Consider the following 11247-nt stretch of genomic DNA (forward strand, 5'->3'; position numbering starts at 1 on the left):
TCTAATAATTAGTGATATTGAGCACAAGAATAGTAAAGATAGTTTTTAAATGGTTGTGACACATTAAAATTATATGGAAATCAAGTTTCAGTGTCCATAAATAAAGTTTTATTGCAACACCACCACAGTCACTTGTTTAAACATGGTCTTTGTCTGCTTTCCTGCTATGGTGGCAGAGTTGAGTACTTTCAGCAAAGAACTTGCAGCCTATGAAACCTAGTGCTTACAGTCAGATTTACCAGGATGGTTTGCTCATCCTTAAATTAGGGAATGAAGACCTGATTCATGGGAGGAGTCAAAAATCTTGATCTAAAGGAAAACAGAAAAAAATCCAAGTGGTGCCATGGGAGGTAAGGACTTACCCAAAGCCAAAAAAAGTGTCAACAAAGAGAGCATGACACTGTTTGCATGTTTCAATGAAAGATACGAATCAAAATGACCGAGATTTTTGAAAATTCTTTAAAACCTCATCCCAAGGGACTTACCTGGTGGTCCCATGCAGAGGGTACCAGTTTGATCCCTGGTCAGGGAGTTAGGATTCCACATGCCTTGTGGCCAAGAGTCAAGGCATAGAGCAGAAGCAGTATTGTAACAAATTCAAAAAAGACTTTAAAAATAACAACAACAAAAAATCTTTACAAAAGTCATCCCAAATTTAAACAGCTCTATGAAAATTATGCTCACTATAAGGAATACCTCTCTCCCTCCAAAATAAAGGCACCCTGTATTTTCTGCAGAAATTATCCTGTGTCTACCACTTGGGACCAGACAGAACAAGTCTAATCCCTCTTCCATATGACAGACTTTCAAATATTTGAAGACAAACCGCAAGTCCTCCTTAGCCTAATTATATTGAAAATGGAAGGAAAAATAGAGAAAGAAAAGAAATGCAATTGTGCATGTCAGTGATGGACGAAGCCTCACACACTGTTTTTTACCCCCTCCCCACCATAGGCTTACCACTTTATAATAACTATGAAAAACAATCCTCAAACAAATTCAGGATTGGCAACTGCTTAGATTTAGACAAGGATGGAGATAGGAGAAGCCACACAACTTCTGTTTTTCCCTAGTGGCTTCAGAGCTTGAGTTATTGATGCTGGTGACAAAGAAGGGATACAGGCTTGCCAATCATTTTCTGTTCCTCACTGCAAAAATAACTGGTCCTTTCTTTGTGGTGAAATGTAGAGTAAGTCTTTCTAGGAGCCCACATATTATTTACTTTAATGCAGTGAATTTTAGATTTTATTGCTCCTAAAGATCTCAGGGTAAGGTTGTAGAAATACAAGATTAGTATGAGTATTAATCTCTAGTACTCATTCTAGTCTGATTGTGAAAATCTGATGTGTAAGACTCAGAAAATTATGTTTTTAATAAGCACTCTATTTCTACTTCAGAGGCCTCATGCTTTGAAAAGTACTGCTAAATTGCCTAGATCAAGAAAACAAATTTAAGTTGCACTCTGGTTTCAAACTCACTGCCTATAAACTTTTATATTAAAACATCCCTATGTACATTTTAGGGCTTCCCAAGTGGCTCAGTGGTAAAGAATCTACCTCCAATGCAGGAGATACGGTTTTGATCCCTGGGTTGGGCAGATCACCTGGAGATGGAAATGGCAACCCACTCGTATTCTTGCCTGGGTAATCCCATGGACAGGGAGCCTGGTGGGGTCGCAAAAAGAGTCAGACACAACTTAGTGACTAAGCACAACAAAAATGTACATTTTAACATGGTTGCTCAGAACAAAACCTTGGGGTCATCTTTGCTTTCTTCCTTCCCCAACAACCATCCAGTATATAAGCAAATTCTGCCACCTGTACCTTCAGAATATATCCATAATCCAAACACTTCTCATCACCCCTACTGCAACCGCTTTGAACCAACCCACAGTCATCTCCACCCACCAGTGCTAACTGCTAATTGCCTTGCAGCTATTCTCAGCATGGCTTGCATGTTTTCAAGCCACCAATGTGATCCATGCTGATACTTCTTGAATCCCTCAAGTATCTTCTCAAGTCACATGACTACCAGTCCGGACCTTCTAAGATAATATTTGACCCACCCCCACCCTGCTTTCTTCTCAGAGCTCATCTCCTCCTTTCTTAGTGCTCCAGTCATAGGGCCCTCTTTGCTGTTCCCTGAAGAGACCAGTGTATTTCCACCTCAAGACTTTGGAATGGACGTCTTTAGTCCTCTTCTTTCAGGGAAGATCTCGAATCACTTGTCATCTCCTTCAGCTCTTCAGTCAAAAGTCACCTTCTCAGTGAGACCTTGCCTGACAACCTTATTTAAAATACATCTCAGTCACACCCCCAGAAATCCCATTCCTCTCGCTGGTGTGTAACTTATATTTAGTTTTTATTCTTTGCCTCCGTAACCCCCGCCAGAAGAGTGAAATCTCTGGGGTACTTTTGCTTGAAATTATTGTTGTATTCCACTGCCTAATGTAGTGTGCTGACTTAAAAAAAAAAAAAAAAGCACAACTTGAGAATTGTGAGTTAAGATTTATTTGGGGCAAAATGGGAACTACAGACCAGGAGATAGCTTTTCAGGTGGTGCTGATGGTGTGGTGATGGTATATGGGTGTGATGTAGGGGTGGTGATGGTTTAGTTGCTAAGTCGTGTCCAACTCTTGTGACCCCATCCTGCCAGGCTCCTCTTGAGAGTCTCCAGGCAAGAATACTGGAGTGGGTTGCCTTTTCCTTCTCCCAGGGATCTTCCCAATTCAGGAATCAAACCTAGGTCTCCTGCATTGCAGGCAGAGTCTTTACTGACTGAGCTATGAGGGAAGCCCCAGGCTCCTCTGTGCATAGAATTCTCCAAGCCAGAATACTGGAGTGGGTAGCCATTCCCTTCTCCAGGAGATTGAACCCAGGAAGTCCCAACCCAGGGATTGAACCCTAGTCTCCCGCATTGAAGGCACATTCTTTACCGTCTGAGCCACCTGGGACCCCCAAGAGATAGGGAGATGGTTGGTATATAAGTGATTTTGGTGATGAGGGAATGCAGACAATCAAGCACCTATTTTTTTTTGTTTGTTTGCAGAAGGTTACTGCTAGTCATGAGGTGCAGATGTCACCATGAAGGATTTTGGTGCTTTTCTAGATATAAGGAGATGTAAGAATTGGGTCATAAAATCAGCTCCTGAAAATGTCTAACTATGTGGAGACCTGTTCTGCCAGTTTTTCCCAGAGCACAGAGAGCCTCATTTCTGTGCTCCACCCTGAACTCCTTTCAGAGGATATTGAAAATCAGCCGCAGCACATGGTTTAATCCTTGTAGAGGTAGATGGCAAATGCCAATTTATAGTTGACAAGTGTTTCCCTGATAGTAGGCAATTAATAAATATTTTAAATATTTTTAAAATAAATCCAACATTTGGGTAAAGCTGTGAGCCAGTAGAAGACACAATTAAATGGTAAGTTGGATTCTTTTTTTTGCCAAAATTGTAAAGGATGATAAAAAGAAATGACAGTGTGGGCCCAAAAAAGAAGTATTAGCCTCTTTCGGTGATAATAAATGTATAGTTGATCTTAGCATTTTATATAGTTTTTCATTTATGATGTAGTCAAAAACATACTCATATTGGTAATCTCTCCAAAAGTATTTTGGTTTTGAGAGCTATGATGCTAGGAGAAGAGACCATCTCTGTTTTTATGGGCATTTTAACCAAATTATTTAACCCTAGGACTCAGCAAAGATGAAGGAAGAAGTATGGGTCACTTACACTCTTTTACCTGCATATCTAACAATAATTTGGTCTAAAAAAATTAATTTCAGATCCTTTATCATTGACAGTAAGTGTACAGTTCTCATTTGGTTAAAATATTTACAGAGCATTTACTAAAATATAAAGTTTTTTTATGTGTAATGTTTCTGTGGATCCCTATTGTAAACAAATATGAAAAGTGGGACAGGATATTCATGATGCTGACTTTACAGACGTGAAAATTGAGACTCAAAAAGTAAAATGAATTGTCTGATACCCCACTGGTAGGCCTGAGAGCTACGATTAGAACTTTCCTTAGAGCTTTTTTTTTTCAATTGAAGTATAGTTAATTCAGGCTTCCTGAGTGGCTCAGTGGTAAAGAATCCACCTGTGTTGCAGGAGATGTTGCGGGTTTGATCCCTGTGTCGGCAAGATCCCCTGGGGGAGGGCATGGCAGCCCACTCCAGTATTCTCGCCTGGAGAATCCCAGGGACAGAGGAGCCTGGCGGGCCACAGTCCATAGGGTCGCACAGGGTAGGACACGATTGAAGCAACTGAGCACACGCGGTTGATTTACAATGTTGTGCACTTTCTTCTCAATCGACTCTGGGCTCTTTTCATCTAACCTCACAGCATCTCATCCACAGCTGAATATCCAACACTTAACCTTTTTAAAAATTATTTATATTTTGGCTAAGTTGGGTCTCTGCTGAGTGTAGGCTTTCCCTAGTTGCAGTGAGTGGTGGCTACTCTCTACTTGTGGCGTGAGGGCTTCTCTTTGCGGTGGCTTCTCTTGTTGCAGAGTTTGGGGCTGTAGGGCAAGCGGGCTCAGTAGCTGTGGTGCACGGGGTTGGTTGCCCTGTGGCATGTGGGATCTTCCTGGACCAGGGATTGAACCCTTGTCCCCTGCATTGGCAGGCAGATGCTTAACCACTGCACCACCAGCAAAGTCCCAACACTTAACTTTTTGAAAGGAAGGACAGATTGAATTTTCTTTGAGCTTAAAGAGAGCAAGTTATTTGATACAGATCATGTAATTGTAAAGGTGCCTCCAGCTTTTAAAAGTGGTCTTTGTAAGATTGAACAAAATAACTCATCCCCATCAGTTTTAAGGGTGCATTTTTAATTAGTTATAGTGGAATGTGATTAAATCAAACATTAACAGGTAAGAATGAAAATGTTTAAAAGATTATCATGGCTTTGGAGATAAGAGATTTTGCAAAGTGCAAATAAATGTGTTGGTAGATGAGAAAGAAATAAATTAATCTGGACTAAATTAAGATGGAGGACCCAATTTATTTCTTAAATTTCTTCAGAAAAGTGAATCCCAAAATGTGAACTGTGAGATGTTACTACATGCTTATTAAATGGGAATTAGTAGTAATAGATATTTGGAATATGGTGCAGACAATAACTTCGGTTGAGAGATTAAAAATGCATATTAGCATACCTTTGTTCTTGAAGCTCCCTGCTTACAAAAAATGTGAACAAAACTTCATTGGTTGCTAGGGGATTAAATGTTTGATTCCATTAAAGTGCCTAGCACATTAAACTATTCGGAAAGTGTTGATTACTATTATTATGCAAAAACCTTTGAGAGGACTCACAGTAAGGAAGCTTCTAAATGTGATTAACTCAGTTTTTCCCAAACATGGCTAACCATAGAGTCAGTACCTAAAAACATCACAGAAATTTGGAAAATACTATTGTAGAAAATCCAATGGGTCCTAGAGGCATGAAAAACAGTATGGCCACCTCGCCTGAATAACATACTTATTAATATATTTTATCAGTGCTAATCTTCCTCTTTGAATGCTCTGCCTCCTATATTTTTAAAAAATTTTTCATTGAAGTATACTCAATTTACAATATTGTGTTACAGTTTCAGGTGAACAGCACAACGATTCTGATAAATATATTTCAGATTCTTTTTCCTTATAGGTTGTTACAAAATATTGAGTATTGTTCCCTGTGCTATACAGTAGGTTCTTGCTAGTGCTAAGTCGCTTCAGTCGTGCCCGACTCTGTGCGACCCCATAGACTGCAGCCCACCAGGCTCCCCCGCCCCCGGGATTCTCCAGGCAAGAACACTGGAGTGGGTTGCCATTTCCTTCTCCAGTGCATGAAAGGGAAAAGTGGAAGTGAAGTCGCTCAGTCGTGTCCGACTGTTAGCGACCCCATGGACTGTAGCCTACCAGGCTTCTCTGTCAATGGGATTTTCCAGGCAAGAGTACTGGAGTGGGGTGCCATTGCCTTCTCCGTAGGTCCTTATTGATTATCTATTTTATATATAGCATTGTGTGTATATTAATTCCCACCTTCTGATTTAACTCCTCCCCCCGACACACATACACCTTTCCCATTTGGTAACCATAAGTTTGTTTTCTCTGTGAGCCTCTTTATGTTTTGTAAATAAGTTCAATTGTATTTTTTTTATTCCACTTATTCCAGTGATCATATTTGTCCTTTGTCTGGCTTACTTAGTATGAGGATCTCTAGGTCCATCCATGTTGCTACAAATGCTTTATTTCACTCCTTTTTAATGGCTGAGTAATACTCCATTGTGTCTGTGTACCACATCTTTTATCTTTTCTGTTATCGATGGACATCTAGTTTGTGTCCATGTCTTGGGTGTTGTATCCCTCCTTTATTTTTTTGTCTGATAAATTCTTACCTCTGATGGAGCAACTGAAACTACCACTGAAATTCTCTATCCCTTTCTGTATCCACATTCTTTGCATTGTGATTTTGCAGCGATTCTCAAGAGGTGGATTCTATTTCCTTATCTCTGGAATGGGCTGGTCTTGTGAGTTATGTTGGCTATTAGAATACTAAAGAAATGGTGGTGTTGCAAGACTGGGTCTCAAAAGAGTTGACATGCTTCTCTTCCTCTGCCTTTACCGTGATAACATAACCAGCCTAACCTACTAGATCATGAAACATGTGGAGCAGCAGAGTTTAGTTGGCCCTGTTCTAGCCAAGGCTCAGACATGCGAAGAGCCTCGTCGGTAAGAACTGGCCCAGCTAACCTTCCCAGTACCTGCACATACATGGATGAGACCAGCTAAGATCAGCCAAGCCAGGATCAGATCAGGGGAACCCCCCAGCTGACCCATCAATTTCTAAGAATAAGAAATGGTTATTTTAAGTCAAAGATTGTAGGGTTTTTACAAAATGTTATTAATATACCATCTTTAAATCTTAGCCCAGTGACAACCTGACTGTGTAAAGTTCCCTCACACAACACACCCTGGTCTACTCCCGCATCCTCCTTTAGCAGTCTGCCCTCATAACTCTTGTTTGATGGTATGATAATCTTCTGGCTTATCAGGTTTTTTTGGTTATTTGCTCAGTCCATCTTGTCTGACTCTTTGTGACCCTTTGGACTGTAGCCTGCCAGACTCCTCTGTCCGTGGGAGTTTTCAGGCAAGAATACTGAGTGGGTTGCCATTTCCTTCTCCAGGGGATCTTCCTGACCCAGGGATAGAACTCACGTCTCCTGTGACTCCTGGGATTCTGGATTATCAGAGTGCGAGCTTCTTGAGGGACGAGTCAATCTTATTTATGAACGCCTGACTTGTAGCCGAGAAGGTCTGGCACAGACAGGTGATAGTTCCCAGGCAGCTCTGTGATGTTGAAATTGTGAACATTGTCATGTTTTAATGCCCTTGTCTGAAAATCAGAGAATGGGTCACCTCACTGGAGCATCTGTTCTATGCCAGATCACTGTCATTTTAAACAAAATGTTATTTGTCTTCCTGATAGTTACATTTTTAATAAGAACTTGCCTCATCATTTGCCTCATCCGCTCCTCAAACCATTCTATGTGGGTAGAAAATGGGACCTTAGTATTTTTTAAGGCTGTATTAAGCCTTAACCTTTTATATTTGAAAGCAAATTTCTTTTTCCTTATTTCATGGGTAGTAAGACGTGTGTGTGTGTGTGTTTCTTTAGTAGCTTTCAGGTATCAGAAAGACACTGAAGGTTGAGTTCGTCTTTGGCCCTGGAACTTTACTGTTTCTACAGTTGGTCCTCTGTACTGTGGGTTCCCATCTGTGAATTTGGTCCATCAAAGATTGAAAATATTTTAAAATTCCAGAAAGTTCCAAAAAAACAAAATTTGAATTTGCTGCACACCAGCAACTATTTACATAGAACATTTATACTGTGCAGTTGACCCTTGCATAATGAAGGCCTTAAGGACTCAGTTGAAAAATCCACATATAACTTATAGCTGGTCCTCTGCATACATGGTACCTCTGCATTTGAGGGTTCAATCATGGATCCTCTAGCACTGTAGTAGTTACTACGGAGAAAAAAATACATGCATTAAGGGGGGCCTGCACAGAACAAACCCATATTGTTCAGGATCAACTCTATTAGCTGTAAGTAAGCTAAAGATGACTGGAGTCTACAGGAGAGGGGACGTCCCTTGTGGTCCAGTGGTTAAGACTTTGCCTTCCTGGGCAGAGGGCACAGGTTCCATCCCTGGTTGGGGAGCTGAGATCCCACATGCTCTGAGGCCAAAAAACCAAATCATAGAAGCAATATTGTCACAAATTCAATAAAGACTTAAGACTGTTAAAGTGTACAGGAGAGTGGGCATAGGTTACACGCACATATTGTGCTGTCTTCTATATGCCTCTTGAGCATCTGCAGGGTTTGACTGATCTCTCTGGGGGTTCTGGAACCACTCCCATAGCGAGGGACAACTGTATAATGAACACTCTAAAACAGTGGTCTGCAACCTTTTTGGCACCAGGGACCAGTTTCACGGAAGACAGTTTTCCACAGATGGAGAGTGGAGGGGGGAGAGCGATGGTTCAGGCTGCAATGCCGGAGATGTGGAACGGCAGAGGAAGCTTTGCTCGCTTGCCTGCTGCTTACCTTCTGCTGTGCGGCCTGGTTCCTAACAGTCCATGCCCAGGGGTTGGGCACCACTGTTCTAGAACATCTCTGTTCAGAACCAGACCCAGCCAGAGAGAGCTGGAGACGTGTTCAGGCATTACATTCTTTCTAGAACATTTACTTTATGTCCAGAAAGTTTGATATGATTATCTCCTTTTAAAGATAGTTTCTTGGCCAAGGTCATATATCCAGAGAATGGCAGACTCCAATTACTCCCCCAGCCTTTGCTGATCTTATACACATTTTGTTGACTGCTCTGCATACTGACTCTCTACAATAAGACACAAGCAAACACTCACTGTTGCTTACTAAGTACTATGTAGTGTGCTAAGGGCTTTACCTGTATATATTTTTTTCATTTAATCTTCAGACATTGGAAGGAATCTAAATTTCAATGATCATCCCTGTATTAGAAATAAAGTAGAAATATGAAGTGTCTTGTGTGCGTGTGTGCTAAGTCGCTTCAGTTGTGTCTGACTCTTTGAAATCCTATGGATTATAGGCCACCAAACTCCTCTGTCCATGGGATTCTCCAGGCAAGAATACTGGGGTGAGTTGCTGTGCCCTCCTCCAAGGGATCTTTCTGAGCCAGGGGTCGAAACTGCGGCTCCTGCATTGCAGGCGGATTCCTTAACTCTGAGCCACTGGGGGAGCCCATTAAGTGTCTTGCCTGATTGAGTGAGTGAGTGATAGTCACTCAGTCCTATCTGACTTTGCAATCCCATGGACTGTGGCCTGCCAGGCTCCTCTGTCCATGAAATTCTCCAGGCAAGAATACTGGAGTGGGTTGCCATTTCCTTGCCTGATTATCAATGCTGAATGGTAAAGGGAGAATTTGAACCCAGACTCTGTTATTATTGAGTAAATGCTAAATAAGTCTTTTAAATGAATGAGTAATCCCTATCAGAATAAGTTTGAAATTCTAACAAATGTTGGCTACATAGAACATACCTAGATTAGCCCAAAGTAGCTTAATCCACTCAGAATTGGTTCTTAACTAGATAAAACATTTAAAAAATTATTTTGAAGAGTTTAAAATTTTATAAAACCATTCAAAATAATTTTTAACAATTAAAATTTTAATAATTTATAAAAATTATTTATAACAGTTTGAAATGATCTATTAAGTTCCCATCAGAATGAGCTAGTTATATATTGACCTTTGTGTCAGTCCACACAGCCTTTATCTAGTTAAAATTTGTTCTGACCAACTCAAGCTGGATTTATTTGCTGTAATTATTTCAAACACTTCTGAAATTATTGGTGGTTCTACCTAATCATGGGCTTCCCCGGTGGCTCAGCAGTAAACAAATTCTGCCTGCAATGCAGGAGACGAAGGAGATACGGGTTCGATCCCTGGGTCAGGGATCCTGTGTAGGAGAGCATAGCAACACACTCCAGAATTCCTGCTGGGAAAATCCCAAGGACAGAGGAGCCTGGTGGGCTACAGTTCTTGGGGTCACAAAGAGTCAGACACAACTGAAACAACTGAGGAATTAGGAACAACTGAAACAATTAGTACCTAATCATACTAATTTACCTAGATTAAGTGAATTAGAATCAACTATCATTCCACCAGGAACTTAAATACATCTTAATTTGCTTTAAAGTGCCGTCTACCTTAAAGTGGTCAGAAAGGATAGCTGAAACAACTCACAGCCACTTGGTGAATACTCATTTCCATTCCTATTGGACCCATAAGACCCCCAAAAGTTGAAGAAATGTTACCTATACTCCTCTCAGAGCACCATCATATACACTAGATCCATAGTACACATAAAGATTTTTAGAAATCTAGAGAACATTTTATTCTGTAAATTTCCAGCTTAATTTTGGGGCGAAACCTGTTATCTATGAAATGGTTTAAAAAACCAAGTTTTAGAAAGCACTGGTTTAAGCCAATTTTTGACCTTTTTCATTGACAACCAACTCGTTGAAGTAGATTGGAAACCATCTTCTAGTAAATCATACTGTTGAAAATGGCTCCAACCAGTTGTAAGTGGTTATTAAATTCTTGGGGACTTTTGGCATTTTAACAGCTTATTGACCAGAGGCATAATAATACATCTTTTGTTACCTGAACATTATTAACTGGAGATATTTCAATATTCACATACTTAACAAATCGCCAGCCATAGGCATTAGTGTCTGCAAAAATCCCCCAGTCAATAATGTGTTAAAAACCATTCAAAACAGATTCAGTCAGTCAAGATGCATTTGAAGTGTACAACATTACTTAGGTTCTTTACATTTTCCCATGGAGTGGCAGAACATTTTCTAGAGTGTCTTTAAAAATAATGCAAGCATTTTGAGGAATAATGGAAATGGTATCCCAGTTAGGGTGTGGCAGGTATCTTAAGGCTATATAAAACTATAATCCCAAGGGTGGTGATATGTGTGTGTGTGTGTGTGTGTTGAAGTGGTCTAGAAATATTTGGGAGATCATCTCAAAAAAAAGATCATCTCATCTTTGCTTCCATGTGCCTCATTTTATCATCTTCTTGAGGACAGGAGAAATTAGGTTCAACATATTAATTAGGTTCAATATACTAGAAATTGTCCTTGATATGGAAGGCATTCCAGCCTCAGCGTGGATGTGTCAGGAAGTATGTAGAGGGGATTCTCAT

Source organism: Giraffa tippelskirchi, chromosome 8 (genome assembly GCF_054371585.1).
Source record: "Giraffa tippelskirchi isolate mGirTip1 chromosome 8, T2T-mGirTip1v1.2.pri, whole genome shotgun sequence".
Taxonomy (NCBI): domain Eukaryota; kingdom Metazoa; phylum Chordata; class Mammalia; order Artiodactyla; family Giraffidae; genus Giraffa; species Giraffa tippelskirchi.